The 17565-nt window shown below is 39.4% G+C and overlaps 1 pseudogene; it reads left to right on the top strand.

Moving 5' to 3' along the window:
* The first annotated feature begins 302 nt into the window (after window positions 1–302).
* LOC119542597 lies at window positions 303–16148 on the top strand (annotated as a pseudogene).
* The last annotated feature ends 1417 nt before the right edge of the window (window positions 16149–17565 follow it).

Below are 17565 nucleotides of genomic sequence, written 5' to 3'. Positions count from 1 at the left end.
AATTAAGCACTGCTAGTTATCCAGAATAGCCATTATCCATTCCTCCCTTCTCCTTACTTGCCAAGGGGCTCATGTGTACATTCTTGGATTACCAGACTCCCTTGCAGCTAGACATGGTCATGTAGCACAGTTCTGGATGATGAAATGTAAGTGGAGGTATCAGCTGGAATTTCTGAGAAAGCTTTTCAGAGGGGGCATCCTCAGTGTGCCTTTTTAGGTTTTGCCTCTTAGCTCTTGCCCTTCTTCTTTATGTCTGCCTAAATCAGTATTGATGATGAAGGTAGAACAGCCAGAGTGCCAACATGAAGAAGAAAACCACTGTGAAGGAAGCAGAACAGTAAGATTGCAGGGGCCTGGATTCCTGTTGGCATGGTGAGGCCCCCACACTCACCCTGATGGGCCTTCTTCTTATTACATGGGAAAAGTAACCCCTCATTTAGTTAAGCCACCAGTGTCAGTTTTCTGCTACTTGCAGTCAGACCAATCCTATCTGATACGCAATTCAGAGGGTTGTAGTGCACACAAAATAAGCTTACTACAGTGCCCAGCACATGGTAAACATACAGTGAATGGTTTTCTATTATCATTTTTAGTCTTAATAGTATTATTACCACAGACCTTAGAGACAGGGGCAAGAAATTGTAGCTACAACAACCCTGCAGATGGCTGATAACACTAGTAAAAAAACACCTGTAATTTTTCAAGCACAGAAAAGTCAGTTATGGAAGTCTGGACAACAGACATTTCTGTTAGTGGTTAATGAAGCCATTTCTTCAAAGCACCTGTCAGATCATAGAAGCATAGACAAATGAAATTCTATGAGGCTGGCAGGCCTGGGACCAAGCTCTTGCCTGCGGTAGTTGCCCTGTCTGGTTTCCTTCTTGGGCAGGGAATCCATCCATGTAGTAGAGTGTGTCTCCCGGAAGTGCAGTCTTCTCTGAATGACTAGCAAAACACAATATTTTAAGGACATTATTATTTCATAGGAAAAGAGTTTCTCTTGAGAAACCAAAGGCACACCTAAACCCAGCTGATCACAGGGGCACATGCTCAAACCCAGTGGTGTGAAATGCAGTTAACTTTCTATAAACTAACTGAACCACCTGTCAAGGTCAGACAAGGATGGGACTAGCTATGCATTCTTCCCTGGGTTCCACCAAGCCATAGGGGCCCACAGTTCTAGAGAGGAGAGAATGAAAAAGAAAACAAACAAAACAAACACCTCTGGGTTTTGGAGTCAAACAGACCTAGGATTTAATTCCTAGGAGGTCACTTACTAATTGGGTAACTTTGGCAAACCATTTTCCCTCTCTGAACTTCAGTTTCCGCATGTAAAACGGGATAAGAATGCTCATTTCACAGGTGAGTGGGAGCTTGAAGGAGATAATTTGTGACGCAATGCCTGGCATGGAGTTATCATTAGTTTCCTTCCTTCTCTATCAGCAAGAGGGCCCTGGCTGACTTGCTTTACCCACCCCCAGCCCTAAGGAGCAGCCCCAGCTAGGGTGCTCTGATGAGAGCAGCTCGCTGCCTTCTGCCCTGTGCATCATAATCCAAGTTTTCAGGTCACACTTAAGGAGCCAACGCCTTCTCCCAAGCTGAGGTCATAAGGCAGAAAAACACAAAGCTCTGCTTTCAGAGAGCAGTTTTGGTTGCCCGTGAGCAAAGCCTTCTTTCTGTGGCCAACCAGTCCCCAGGTCTGGGGGTCATGAGCAAAGCCAGCAAGAAAAGGCTGGCCCGCCCCGCCCTCCCAGCCCCCACAGCCAGACATTACACGAAGACAAAGAGCCAGAGAGCCTGGGCTGCTTCACCTGGTCTCTCTCTTCCCTGGAAAAATACCCTCAGGCCCAAGCCCCAGGCAGAATGGAATATGACAGTCACAAGACTCACACCTGAGCCATGAAACATACTCTTGCTACATCGCCTGGCAGATGTTGTCCTTGGCAGCTGGTTCTACAGCCACAGAGGTGCGTGCAGCATTTTGCTCACCTCTGAGTCGTGTGACCTGCCACTAGTATATTCCACACTCTTCTTTTAACCATTTGCTTATCTAGGGACATTTATCAAACAGGGTTTTTGGATAATAGGGCTGGCTGGGTATTTGCACATAGGTTACCTGGTAGCTCCATACACCAGCAACATACAACCATGCCAAAATCAGAAATTCAGGGTTCATACATCATAGCTAAACACAAAATGTATTTTTGGTACAGAGGATAAGAACAGATAAACCAACAATAGTCAACATAAGGCACTGACTGCATGCCAGGCTATGCACTTTACTTTCTACTTTCTACTATCACCCCCATTTAAAAATGGGGAGGCTGAGGCTTCTTGATGTGTTAGATATGAATCCCCTGTAGGTTTTTTGATATTCTAAATCTTTTGTCATTCTCTCTCCTTTCTGTTAACTTTGCTCATGATGTCTGTGCTTTAACAGATATTCTTGATTTTAAAATGTAGTGAAATTTATTAAATTTTCACTTTATGGCTTGTGCTTGGTTTAATACAATTAGTATCTTTTTATATGACCTTTATAATTTTACTGTTCACTCTGATTTCTGCTTTGTATCTGCTGTGAAAAAGTGAACCTGTCTTATTTTCTTCATATAATGAACCATTGTTCCACCACTGATGAGTGGGTGTTAGGCAATTCATCATTTCCCCACTGATTTCCGGTGCCATGTTTATCCCATAGCAGGTTCCCATATAAACTTGAGTCTGTTTCTGATTCTCCAGTCTTTCCCATAGATCTGTTTGTTCCCACAACAATTCCACACAGGTTTTATCTGGGACAAAACGCCCTCTTCTTTGCTCCTCCTTTTTCAAATTAGTTTAGCCTTATTCCTTCATATCAGTTTTAGAATAAATATGTTGAAGACCTCACAAAAATCTTCTCATAATTTTGACTGAAATTGCATTGAATTTATAGGTTAATTTTTAGGGAAAGTAACATAGTTACATGTCAGGGACAGCATGTAGGTTTCAACTTATTCAGATCTTCTTTTAAAATGTACAATTGAGTTTTAAAATTTTCTCTGAAAGGTCTTTACTAGGTTATTTCCTGGATTTCTTTAGAGTCTGAGAATGGTATCTTATTTTCTATTACATTTTCTAGATGGTTTTGCTGAAGTTGGCTAATACAAATAATTTTTTAAAAAACTGGTTAAGTATTCAGCTTTCTTGCTAAAGTCTCTTAGTTTGGTTTATCTGTTGATTACATACGCAAATAACGGCCCTTCTGCTTCCTCTCTTCCAACCTTTATAGCTCCCTTTCCCTTTTTTTTTTTTCCTTGCTGTATTGGCCAGAACATCCAATACTTTGTTGAACAGTAACAATGAAAGCATGACACATCTAAATTTTCTTTTTAAACTGCACTCTATGGCACTTTACCATTTTCAAAATTTCCATTCTCGCTATGCCATTTGAATTTTACAAATGTCAGGAACAACAGGTACTGACTCATTTTTACAGATAAACGTCAGTGTGGTTGGTATTGGGGAATCACGTAACCTGAAAGGAACAAAATTCATATTCAGGACTTTAAGCTTCAAGTTCTTTTGCTGAACCAGGCTAGCTTATGTCTAGCCAAAATATATTAAAGTACATAATCTGATCCAGCAATACCCAGAGTGATTTTTTTTATTTAAATCTTACTCCATCTTGAAAAACAAAATCTGATATAATCCCATCATTTTTAAAGAAAGTTGTAATAACTGCTATTAAAAGTCCTAAAATTTCTTAAGGCTTGGTTAAGAATCATATAACCATATGAAAAAAATCGGAATATAGTCTGTAAGTTTTATCTCAATGTTAAATTTCTTGAGTTTGATCATTGTGCTTGAGGTGGTTACATAAGTGAATATCCTTGCTCTTAGGAAATGTACATGGAAGCATTATGTATTTAAAGAGCATGACATGTACAACTAGTCTCAAATGTTTAGAAAACATATGGGTAGATAGAAAGATAAATGTGTAGACAGAAAGAAAGAATGATATGGCAAATGTGGCAAAATTTTAAAAGTTGGTGGATCTGGGTATATGTGGGGGTATGCTGGAGTTCTCTGTATAGGTTTGGTATTTTTTCAATTGTCCTATAAATTTGAAATTATTTCAAAAGAAAAACTTTTTAAAAAAAAGAGCTGTATATCCACATTAGTTGGAGTTTAATTCTCTTAAGAATTTGGGTATATATAATGGCAAAACAATCAGTTAATTTGGCCAATTTAGGTAAACAGGTTAGTTCTGTGGGGAAAAAGGGACATGGGGAGGGAATACTAATCAAATTGATCTTACTAAGATTGCAATGTCACTACAACTTTCATGTAGTTGTATTCCTTTAAACATTTAAAAACTTTAAACATTTAAAAGAGTATCACCATTCCATTTTTCAGAAGGAAAAACTAAGTAAAATCACTTTCTTAACTGTGCAAAAATAGCCCATTGGGAAATGACAAGCCTGTGAACAGAAACCATGAATTGAACCCAAGCTTGGTCTGCCAGCATTCTGTAGTCAGGCCCCACGATGCCCCTGTGGAAATCCATGCCTCTGAAATGTATGCAATGAGAACACAGCCAGCACACAGGCAGACAGTCCCAAGGCCCCTAAAAGGCCAACCAGCATGAAGCAATTAGGGACTGCATTTGCGTCTGACAGTCAAAGTACTTGCATTTCCACTTAGAGAATGTGAGGAACTGTCACCTTTAAATGCTGCTGTTATTTGAAATGGGCACATTAGGCTGACTTTTGAAGGGGTGTCAGGCTAAAAGAACAAGATAGCACACAGAAAGATGAAAAGGTGTCCAAATAAGAAAAATCAAAGGGTATCAGAAAAGGAACTTCAGCCTTTTTGAAATGCTTTGTGAACCAATTAATAAAACACAATACCATAACCAAGAAGAAAGCTTACGTAACTGGAAGAAATGGAGGGAAAAGACTTGCTCCAAATCCATCATATTTGTTAGACTCGCCGATTTCCCTTGAAAGAGCCCATGCCTCATAATGAAATTTACCGAGCTGGGTAACAAAAAGCATGTTTTTATGGGAAATAAGTATGATCAGAAAAACACATTGATTCACTATTTAAAACCTTAAAGAAAGTAACATTGAGCTTTAACGAACGAAGGGAAAAACTTGGCTCTGAAACAGGAGCATCATGGAAGCAGTGATTTCTATTTAATTTCTTATCAATAAAAGGAAAAAAAAAATCTCATTCTGAAATTAACTTTTCCCGCTGTGTTCTGTAGCAGAATATTCCATGATAGCTAATGAGTGTCTGTGTTGAATGAATTGTCTTTAAAGGAAAAAAAATGCCCATGCTTATTAAACACATGAAATGTACAAGTTTCTATTTGGCCAGCTCATGTCCCACACCTGTTCATCCAGACTTTGGATCCAAGCACTTGTAAAACAAATGAATGTATCTGTACGACGATGAGTAAAAATAAACTGAACTACTCTTGTAACAGTATCAGAATGATATGACCAAATGGAAGATATTATTTCATGGGTTAAAATAGTCAAATTAGATGTTTCCTCACATTTTATGACTTTTTTTTCTTATTCACTCTGTATAAAATAGCTGACCTCCATTCCAGGAGGATGAGTAGTAACCAAATTTAATGCTATTTGCTCAGAGCCTCCAACACTGGTTTCATTGCCTCTGAGGCAAAGTTTCTAAATGTGCTACTGTTACACAGAAACTCAATACCTGGTACATAACAGAGGAGAAACATTTAATTTAATTGACACGATATCAACTCTGTGGGGTAACCGTGGTATTTCAGTGTTGGTCAACTCTTTGAATATAGAGTTCAGGTGGAGGTCGGAGACGTCGTTATTTTTTGGAGTAAGAGTAGATATATATATGGAATCTCTACAATAAGAAGTTCTCAAGACAGACATTTACAAAAGCAACAAATAGTATCATTTTCTGGCTCACTCATTATACTTTTAGCCACACTGGCAATGGGTTCCTTGACAACTCCAGGTGTGACTGATTGATTGAATAACAGTTCACAATTTTTCACATCCTCTGTCTATTAATTTATTCATCATATCCTGAATTATGTGACCCTTATGTACCACCCACTGTAGGTAGAGTCTTTTCCTCATCTCATTGATTTGGGGTTTGGCTGTGTGGCTTGCTTTAGCTGATGAAATGTTCCCTAACATGACATGAGGCTTTAAATGTGCTCACGTGATTTCATTTGGGCTCTTGTGCTCCTGCTATGGGCTATGAGAAGGACAGGTCCCAGGAAACTATTGGTCAAAAGAAAATGAGAAACATATGAAGGGGACCTGAACCAGAACTCGATGCCTGGAGCCTGGAACCTGGACCCTGGAGTTCAGACAAGCCCAGCCAAGTGGCAGCTGACCTAGAGGACTATGTGGAAGAAATAAATGCTTATTGTTTCAGGCCAGAGTTGTAGTTGATTCGTTATGCCACATTACTGTAGTATAATGTCATTTCAGAGTCTTAGCACATACTCTTCCCTCTGCCGGGAATACTATTCCATGTCTACTTTTTGCCTAGTTAACTCCTACTCATGCTTCAGATCTATTTAAATGTCTGTACACAGGACAAATTAACTCCCCCCTTTATATCTTGAGTTTCCCCCTTTATAAGATTCATCACATTTTCCATGTCTTCCAAGTAGCATGTAGGCACCTTAGGGGGATAGGACCACAATATCTTACTCATTTGGTATATTCCCAGAACATAGCACACAGTGGCTGGCACAGAAAAGATTCAATAAATGTTTAAGTGAACTTTTTTCAAGGCATTGTCATTGTGGTACTTAATGGTTGGGTATGAAACAACTTTTCTGGGTTTTATTTCCCAGCAACTATAAAATGAACACTATCAAACCTATCTCCTAAGACTGTGAAGATTGAATAAATTAACTACTAAACATAACATTCAAAGTATCTGGCACATAGGCACATAGAATGCACTTCATAAATTGTAGATTTTATTAGAATAAGAAAGAGAAATACATCTGCCCTCTTTCTGAGAAGGTGATTTCCATTTAAGTGCTTCTTTGGCAAGTCAAAAAAAAATTACATTATGTTGCTAATTATGATTGTTCAATTTAGATTTTTCAAAGCTGATTCACCATGATGTGAGTCCATTTTAGAAGTAGTTTAAGGTAGAATTCAGCTAAGAAAAAACATGTTTGCAGTTGATACTTGGTTTATTTCAAACATTTGACATTGACTTCATCCTTTGAAAAAGAATAAAATTTATCCTTTCTATTTTTTTAAGAAAAATTTTCCTTCCTTAATTGACTTTTTAGAATTGGCATTTATTTTTTCAAAATGTTGTTTTTCATTCCCACAGGTAGCTTTTACAGCAATGTGATTGCATTTAATTTAAATCAGTGTTTTCTTTGGCTAAAAATAACATATCCTCACTGTAGAAAATTAGAGAATAAATAGAATGAAAATTAAAATTTGTGTAATCTCACCACCCAGAGATAAGCACCATACATCTTTCCAAATACTTTTTATTCAAAACCAGTTATGTTTAATACTAATGGGATTGTGTTATACATCATCCTTTTTTGGCTTCTTTTTTTAATTATTATGAATATCTTTCTATGCCAATAAATAGTCACTTACAGCAACTTTTATTAACGAACTTCCATGGTATAGAAGTATCTTTATTTACTTGAGCACTCTCCTCTTGTTGGATATGTACTATGTTCTACTTTTTTGTTTGTTTGTTTTTCATTATCAGCAACACTTCTGTGAATGAGCAAAGAGATCTAATGAATCACTCAAAACCTTTAGGAAATAGCGACTACTTACTTGTGTCTTCTTCAGAGCACAATAGATCATTATACAGACTGTAGGCTGTCCCCTTCTTTATATTTCTTGCTGTAAATTCTTTGGCCATCATTGAGAAAATGGTAGAGTTGGTTAGATGGGTAAACTGGGATAAGAGCACTTGAGGAAGGACTTCCACTTCGGGTCTCTATAATGAATATACAAACCAGAACCTGTAAACTAACACAGGATCAAAAACACCATAACAAAAAGTGGGCCCACGTTATGAGATGGGAATCAGGACAAGGAAATGAACCATGTTATTCTCACTACCGGCAGCCAAATGTCCATATTGGTTCTGACAAGCACTTTTTTTTTCCAAACTGGTTTGCTGTTATGACAAGCATTGTCGTCCCCATCCTAAAAATAAGGAACTGTGGCACAGAAAACCTGACTGAAATTCCCACGTCCCACAACAAGTTCATGGCACAGCATAGCCCCGAACCCACGTGTCCTGGCTCATAGACCAGGGATCCTTTTAAGCTCTTGCAGTTCTCAGTAATCCCAGGAATTATTAAGAATAAAGTACAGAACATGGTGTGGCAGGAAAATTAGTGGAAACATAATTCTCCTGAGAGACACTGAGACATCTATTAGTTACTCAGCACGGATCTAACATCCTCAGTGAGAGGATACCAAATCTCTGTTCGCTACTCTAGGGTAATATGAGCATTATCGCTTGTTTAGAAATTTGTCCCAATAAAGAGCTTTGGTATTCTCCAAGGAAAGTTGCCTCTGAAAAATTAAAGTATTTTTCTTTGCCTTTACTGTTATTACTGTTGTAATAATTCTCTGTTTCCCTTCATGCTTACATTTCACCAGTTAATGGAACACGGACATTGGTCCAGTTTGTTAATGCTGTCGTTATGCAAAATCCAGAAATGCGTTGGCTTTTATAAAGGGGGTTTCTTTGGTTACAAATTCACAGTCTGAAAGCCTTGAAAATGTCCAAATGAAGGCATCAACATGAGTATACTTTCACCAAAGGAAGGCCAATGGTGAGCAGCACATGGCTGGGGTCTGTTGATCCCAGGTTGTGTTCCAGCTCCTCTGCATTCTTCAAAATGTCTCTCTTAGCTGCAGCTACTCTGTGGTGCTACAGTTTGTGAGCTTTTATAGAGTTCCAGTAAACTAATCAAGACCCAGGCTGAATGGGAAGTGTCACACCTCCATGGAAATTATCTAATCAAGGTATTACCCACAGTTGGGTAGGTCACATCTCCATGGAAACAATCTAATCCAAAGATTCCAACCTAATCAACACTAATAAGTCTGCCACCACAAGACTGCCTCAAAGAACATGGCACTTTGGGGGACATAATACATCCAAACTGGCACAGACATAAATCAGATAATGTTAATAACAAGTAAAACTTGCATAAATAGATTAGGGAACAAAACATTCTGACTCTCGGAATGTGGGAAACTCGACTCCTGGAGCAGAGATGCAGGCCTGGGCAGAGTGGCCTACTCTCTCCAGTGTGCCCTGAGCACCAACCGGCCTGCTTCCTGGAGGGGTCGAGGAGTGCTGCTCCTGGGATTTGCTGAAGTGGAAGTTTAAAAAAGCGTCTTTCATAGTTTTTATTAGTTAACTAAATATTAAGCCATCCTTTGGCAGACAATGCCTGATGAAAGTCCCAGGTAGGAGTTTAAATTATAGCTGTCACTTTTATACTCAAAGTTTTAAAATCCCATCTTCCCTACCCAAATAAATCCCTAGAACCTGAATTTGCCTATTCATATAATAAGTTTGGGTCTATATTATTCTGCTCCTCGGTCCTTGAATAGCCCAGTTTCCACCACAGCAGGTGCATCAAAAGAGATGAAAGGGCTGGATAATAAGTAACCTGAATCCCAACTTTTATTTTCCTCATAGCTCTGACAAATATCTACAGCTATCTTATTAATCGCCATTTCTTTGGTTTCTCCTTTTATCAGCATGAGCACTGTGTGAGAGGAGGGGCACGTCTATTTCATCTCCCACTGCATTCTCAGCACAGGATAGCACCTGGCAGAGAGAAGTTACCCAATAAATGTTTGTTAAATGGATGAATAATTTGATCTGGCTGCCCCGAGTATACATGGCATAAAGGTCTTGTACACCGATTCTATCTCCATAATTGCTACCTATTTGGTTTTCCTTTTTCAAATGACTTTCTAAAGTGTTCGAAGTTTTTCACATTTCTTGGCAAAAATGCAGCCTGCAGAAAGCTTGCTTCTAATCCAGTTTAAATTAGTCAGAAAATCACTTTTGCTCCAGAAAACACAAAGGGCATAGTACAATGATAAGAGCGACATAACAGCTTTACTGGGTGTACAAAGGGATTTAACGTGCTGGTTCAGACCCAGCCCTAAAGAACTATCTTGATCATTTACGTAACTGAGAGAAACAAGCTACTCACAAGTAAACAACATCTCCAAGCCCGGCAGACTTCATGTTATCTCGCAATGTGCCTATGGACCGGGACTGTTAGCAGAGCTTCTAAAAGGGTCATGTTAAAACTGCCAGTGGATAAAAAAGAAAGGAAAGACTGGATTTTATATCTGTTTTAAAACTTTATGTTTTGTTTTATTTTGTTTAAATGTGTGTTTAATGCAGGTACACTTAGATTTGTAGCTAAGAAAGGGAAGGCATATCAGAAAGAAGTTTTCTGTTAAAACAGGATTGAGGAAGAAACCAATTACAGATGGAAAGAACAATTCTTTTTGAGGGACCAGAGGAAGCAATAGAAAGTTTCCTCAGAAAACATGAAAAAGTAAAGTTAGAAGCAGCCAGTTAGAGAATTATTTATTTTTGTTTTGTCAATCAAAAATGCAACCACAGGTTTTATGCTGGCAACCATAGGTTGAAAATGGCAACAGTTTTTCTTCAAGTATCAACATTCATACAGTCTTCTAAGCTAGAATTATGAGGTTTGTCTCACATCTTCCCGCACCTTCCACATTTCAATCAATAAGAGTGAATACCACCTTCAAAATGTTTCTCAAGTTCAGCCCCCTTCTCCTTTCCACTAATACCGATTTAGGCTCTGGTTCTCATTACAATGAGCTGTTACGACAGCCCCAGGTTCATCTGTGAGAACTGCCTGCTGGCCATCCATCCCTACACTAATCCACTTGCACTACCACCAGACTTGCCTCTCACCCGAACTCCTTGGCATGCCCTTTAAGGCCTTCACATGGACTAAATTCACCTCTCAAGTCTCATCTAATGTCAGTCCTCTCACAACACATTCTTATGCTTCAGGCTCAACTAGGAGATAGTTGGTACAAGAGTCTGAAGCTCAATGGAACCATCTGGAACAACTGAAAAAAATGTAGATTTAGTACTGCATACTTATTTATTGTTAACTGTTCCCGCAGTGGCCCTTTTAGTGCACCACCCAGATTTCCCCTCCTCAAGACCATGATGCTCATTCCTCCAGCGGCAGGGAGTGCTGGGTGGTAGCTGAATCCCTCCCCAGAAATTGCCCTCAGTCAAAGGAGCTGCACTTCCCAAGCTTGTGTCCCCACCCAGCAGGCAGCCGTGTCCTATGACCACCTGATTCAGGGGGACAAAGTCCTGGCCCCTTGCCTTAATGGAGGACAACTCTGAAAGGCTCTTCCAGCTCCAGAGGTTCCCACAGGATGGGCTGAGTCCTCTGTTATGGCTGCATCATAGTTAGATGTCTCCCTCTGCCCGATCCTGTTTCCCTTAGAAAACACTCCTCAGTAAACCTGCTGCATCCCAGTCTCAAGGTCTGTTTCCAGGAAACCCAATCATGCACTGTTTTAGCTCCCTAAATTTTCCTTGAAATATTATTTTATAAAAAATGACTTGCAATATTGATTAATGTTCATGCTTGGTCATTTAAATTTTTTTAAGGTTCTGTTTTTGTTTTTTAAAGCTCTATACTGATATTTCTAAGAATGTGTTTTTGCTTGTTTTTATTTTAAAATTACTTTATCAAATAAAAAAACATTTCCAAACAAAACAAAGCAAAGCAATAGGAAAAACAAATATCCTGAAATAACTTCATTCCTTCCAATATACTCCTACCATACCATACCAAGAGGAAATTAACAAAGTTGTTTTTATTCAGAAGGTTTAACTGAAAGGAAAAGATATGTATTTACTTAATCTATTCATTCCTATCAGCCGCCACCATCAGATATCACTTAAAATTTTGGAGCCAGAACTCTGAAACCTGGCTTTGTCATTTCCCAGCTGTGTAGCTTCAGCAGGCCAAATAACCCTTCTCTGTCTCAGTTCCCCATCTGTAAATGGGGGATAACAATAGTAATATATGCCTCAAAAGACTATTGTGAAGATTAAATGAGTTATTTTTATATGAAAGCATTAAAAATAGTACCTAAAAGAAAATAATGCATAAATTAATTAGCTAGGTTGAGTAATACTAGCTGCTGTAACAAATAGACCTAAAATTGTGCAATGGCTCAAACACAGTAGCTACTTTTCCTCACTTTATATAACATTCCAAAGTGTTCCTGGTCAATTGGGGCAAATTTTCTCTATGTGGCAGGACCCAGGTTTAACAGAGGTCCAGATATCTTCAGCACATGGCTTCTCCATCCCAATTAGCCAGAGAAGGGACAAAACATAGAGGAGTGTGTGGGGGAGATTTCTATGAACCAGGCTTGGAAGTGAATCTCATTATTTCTGCTCATATTGCATTGCTAGAACTCGGCCAAACTTAATTGCAAAGGAGGCTGGGAAATGTAGTCTCGAAAGGGATTTTAATGAACAGCTATCCACTCAACAAACTTTGCTATATTAGTAATTATTATTACCATTCATTATTACTAACTTTTTAGCTTGGGCTCTCAACTCCACTCCCCTAGAATGTTGCAGTACCCTCCTCACTGGTCTTCTTGCCTCTAGACTCTTCCACCATCCCAAATCCTTTCTCCACACCAAAGCCAGTTATTTAATCTAAATAATTAACTAACACCTAACTGCCAGCTAACTATCCTTTTGCTATTCTCCAATGCCTCAGGATTCAGTGAAAGCCCCTGCAGCTGGAGTTCCAGTTCCTCCATGACTCAGTCCCAGAATACCCTGTCGGTCTCACCTCCAATCACCCCCCACGTTGCAGTCGACATTTGTGACTGGGCACATATTTTGTGCCTGGAACTGTGCTGAACACCAGGGATACTCAAGTGAATAAGGCAGACAGGATCCCTGTCCTCACAGAGTTTCCATGTTAGTGATATAGATAATATATATATATATATAATATTAGATAGTAAGGTGTCCAGTGAAGAAAACTAAAGGGTAAGGAAATTGAAAGTGGTCAGGGGTGACAAGCTAAATAAGATAGATAAATAACATTTCAAATTGCATTGGCAAGTAATTTTTCAGAGAGAGATGCACTATGGACTTGATCTTGACTATAGCCACACACACCCCTCTGACTGCATATTGCAAAACAGAGTTGTTATCATTGACCTATATTTGCCTTTCTTTGAACTTCTTTTATGACTGCTATTCAAGGAAATAATATAGAGCACTAAAGCTTGTCTCATAATACTGTTTGTGTGGATACTGAGAGAGTAATAGAATTTACTATTGCCCTATAGAGCAGTGAGAGTACAAAGGGTTCAATTTTTTTTTCCTAAAATCTTCTTTGAAGAAACATTCATCATAGAAATAATTAATAAAAGCAACCTTTATTCTAGTATGTACAACTTGTTTTTTTTCACATTATCTGAGCCACCTTATTACTACCTGGATAGCTTTAAAAATGTTATGTGTATGATGTTCCTGTCCCCTTACTGTATTTAGGGTTCTAAATCCAGAATACATGAGGTTGACAGTTTTCTTGTAGCTATCGTTCCTTTAATCAGGATAAGATGCTCACACCTGAGTCAGATCTTCAACAGTTGATTATGAGCACATGACATAACATGAGATCCAAATGAAGCCATGAATGTCCTCTCAGAATACTTCTTTTAAAAAACTAGAACTTTCATTCAAAATGGTAAAAGAAAATTAGAAACCATTTAAATGGTAAATAGTTGGGGAATCAAATAAATATTGGAACACTGTACAGGCATCAAAATTCAAGTTTTTGTAAAATACTTTATAACATGGGGAAATGGTTGGATATAAAAAAGTGGAAAGGAGAGATTACAAAGTGTATAAATAATACAATCGGATCAGTTAGGTTGTGGTAAAACTGCAAGAAACAGAAAACACCAAATAACCTAAAAGTCTGGAAAATGGCAGTCTGAGCTGGTAGGGTAGCTCCACAAAGCTGTCCAGAGCCCAGAGTCTTCCACATTGCTACTCCCTTATCCTCAGCATGTAACTTCCAAACCTTGAGCACCAGCTATCATCCATCAGAAGAGAGAACAGGTAAGGGTATGCTCCTTCTTAATTTACCAAGGAAGAAGGTAAAATGGATATTGGGGCACAACTAGCCATTCTGCCACAAAGTTTTCCTTTAAAAATGCAAATATATTTTCTTTGGTTGCAAGTATGGGATCCCAATCTCAATTCTAGCTAACTTAAGGTTAAGGAGGGGGAGGTGATTTATTTACAATATACTTGGTGGTGTGAATGGCTCATGAAACTAAGGAAGAAATGAAGAACAAATTGTATAACTGCATGTTACAAAAAGTAACCCTAATGTAAACTATAGTCTTTCATAATATAATTATTATAATATTGGTTCATTGATTGCAACAAATGTACAACACTAAGGCAAAATGTTAATAGTAGAGATAATAACTGTGGGGGTGGTGTATGAGAATTCTGTACTTTCTGCATGATTTTTCTGTAAATCTACAACTGCTCTAAAAAATAAATTTTAAACCCTTGTCTACCCACCCACCCCCCACCCCCCAAGAAAAGAATAAGTTGTACTCCTGAAGAGCCTGGAACAGGTGCCTTGCCCAGCCTCAGCTTGCCCTTGCTCCCTCACTCATTCTCTTCCCTCTGCTTTTCTCTTTGTTTCAGTCAATTCTCTTCTACTGTGAATGGGCCTTATTTACATGATGAGAATCAAGGTGGGGGGGAGTGGGGGGTGGGTATCTCTGGTTCCTTTGGTCCAACTTAAAGGCCTTCTCCTGATCATGTATTCATTTGTCGTGTATTTACTGAGCCCCTACCATGTACCAGGCTAGTGGACAAGACAGACAGGTCCCTGGCCTCATTCTGGGGGCTGATACAGATAATTAAAGAATCCATAAATAAGATCCTTACAGGCAACAAAGGAAGATGCGTTTTGCTGCTGCGGCTACCCGAGCTGTTTAAAACCAACAAGCAGCTTCTGGACGAAGTAGCAACTGAACCCACCAGTTCCTGGATAGTACAGGATAAGGTGTTCAAGGGACTGGATCTCCTTGAGAAGGCTGCCGAAATGATATCACAGCTGCACTTGTTCAGCCGAAATGAAGACCTGGAAGAAAGTGCTTCCACTGACCTGAAGTACCTGATGGTGCCAGCATTTCAAGGAGTGCCCACCATGAAACAAGTCAACCCCTGCAAGCATCTAGATCATTTGCAGCAGACTCGAGTACTTTCTAAACTACTGAACTCAGTGCCGTTATTATCATGTGGCAGAATTTGTACTTCCCCAAATGAGGAACAGCTCTGCTGAAAACAGCACTGTGAGCTCCTCCATGGCTTATCCTAGCCTTTTTGCTGTGGCATCTCAAAGACAGGCTAAGATAGAGAGATAGAAGCAGAAGAAAGAGGTGGAACATAGATGATCCATCCTGAAATCTTCTGTGGCAAGTGGTGAAGCAGATGATGGGTGTGTTCATGAATATTATCACCTTCACCTTCAGAGGTGGATTGGTATCAGCTTGGAAGACACTGAGAGTATGGATCATGAGATAAAAATCCTAAGAGAAAAAGTCTCCTCAAAAGAAACATCAATTTCTTGCTCATCTCTTCAGGACAGTTCTCCAGTGAAACCTTTCATTCTCACTCAGGACACAGCCCGAGCCAAGGTGTTTGGAACTGGTTATCCAAGTCTGGCAACCATGACAGTGAATGATGGATATGATTAGCATCAGAAATATGGAGCATTACCAGGCAACTCAGCAACAGGAAGATCACGAGCCAAAGGAGGAAGACATGGATGAGAAAACACTACACAGAACCCGGAAGTGGGATGACTGAAGGACGCCTATCCTAGGGGCTACGGCAACTGACAGAACATGGGTTTATCTTCCCACAAGACAGGACTAGCGATGGCTCACATCTTCCCCTCCAAGGAAAGCTGGGCCATTCTTCTCCTCCCCAGGCTCCTGCTTCAGTTGTGTACAGTGAAGCAAAGATGCTTCAACTTGCTTTGTGTTCAATAAAGTAACAAATGATTAAGTGTGTGTTTGCACCCTCAATGATGAGCCAACAATCTTATTTCAGCATTAGCATCCTTATCATGATGTATTCCAAATTCTTACCTGGAAAGAAAAGCATGGAATGGCTTGATATAATCAATGGCTATATGAATACTCTTTAAAAAATAAAAATTCCCTGTGGAGGCCCCACCCCAATCAAGATGGCACAGTGAGAAGCTTCAGGGCTCTGTTCCCCTGCAGAAACTTTGAAGAACCAGCAAGAACCAGCAGAAACATCTTTCTCAAAGCTTCAGAAAGCAGTTAAAGTACTGCAGTAACAGGGAAGCACTCAATCAAGAAAAAAGTCCACTGAAAAGCATAGGATCTCCTGGCTCCCTGACCCTTCACCAGCTTGACAAGGCGCCAACCCATGCTCCCAGTGTGAATCCCTGGTCCCAGTTCCAGAGGGAGCAGAGTAATCCTTGTGCACATTCTAAGAGCATATATGTCTGGCTCATTCTGTCTGAAGGACTCATCATCCCAGAACTTGCCCTGTAGAAGGTGGCTCACAGAGCTCTCCTACAGAATGCTATGGGAGAGCAGTCAAGTTGTGTCTGCGTGGGACAAGGGATTGCTCACCGTAAGACATACAAGGCAGTGCCCAGGACAATGAGGAAAGAGGGGACATTTGTATTTGTGGAAACAAGGGTGAAAGGACCCCAGAGAGACCCCTACACTTTGGTCTGGAGCTATTCTCCAAACTCACTGTATGGCTAAGCTTTAAAGGAGAGCATGCACACAGGTGAATCTGCAAAGACTGAGAAAGATATATTTTTCCTTTTTTTTTTTTTTTGCAATCTCTTGACATTCAAAGAAACCTGTCATAACACCAGCTGGATACAAACTTAAGGAATGCCTCAGAGTTTAAATCCCAGTGATATGCATTTAAATATCAAAATATCCAGGTTTCAACAAAAGGTTATAAAACTTAAAGAAACAGGAAGCAATGACCCAGGCAAAGAAGATTACTGCATTAGAAACCAACAATGAGTAGAACTAGACCTGGGACATGCCAGAAAAAAAACTATAAAAAAATAGTCCTAAGTATGCTCAAAGAGTTAAAAGAAACATGGACAAAGAATCAAAGGAAATCAGGAAAACAATAGATGAACACAAAGAGAACATCAGAGTGAGGGAAATTATGAAAAGAAACCAAACAGAGCTGAAGATCACAGTAACGAATTAAAAATTCCCTTGAGGGGTTCAGCAGCAGATTGGAGCTGGCAGAAGAATCAGTGAACTTGAAGATAAGACAACTGAAATCATTCAGTCTGAGGGGCAGAAGAAAGAAAGAAAGAAAAATGAACAGAGCCTGAGGAATCTGTGGGACACCATCAAGCATACCAGTATACCTGTTGTGGTAGTCCCAGAGAAAAAGAAA

This window comes from Choloepus didactylus, chromosome 8 (assembly GCF_015220235.1).
Source record: "Choloepus didactylus isolate mChoDid1 chromosome 8, mChoDid1.pri, whole genome shotgun sequence".
NCBI classification, from domain to species: Eukaryota; Metazoa; Chordata; class Mammalia; order Pilosa; family Megalonychidae; genus Choloepus; species Choloepus didactylus.
The sequence above is the reverse complement of the archived record's forward strand: the minus strand, read 5'-3'. Positions and strand labels throughout refer to the sequence as shown.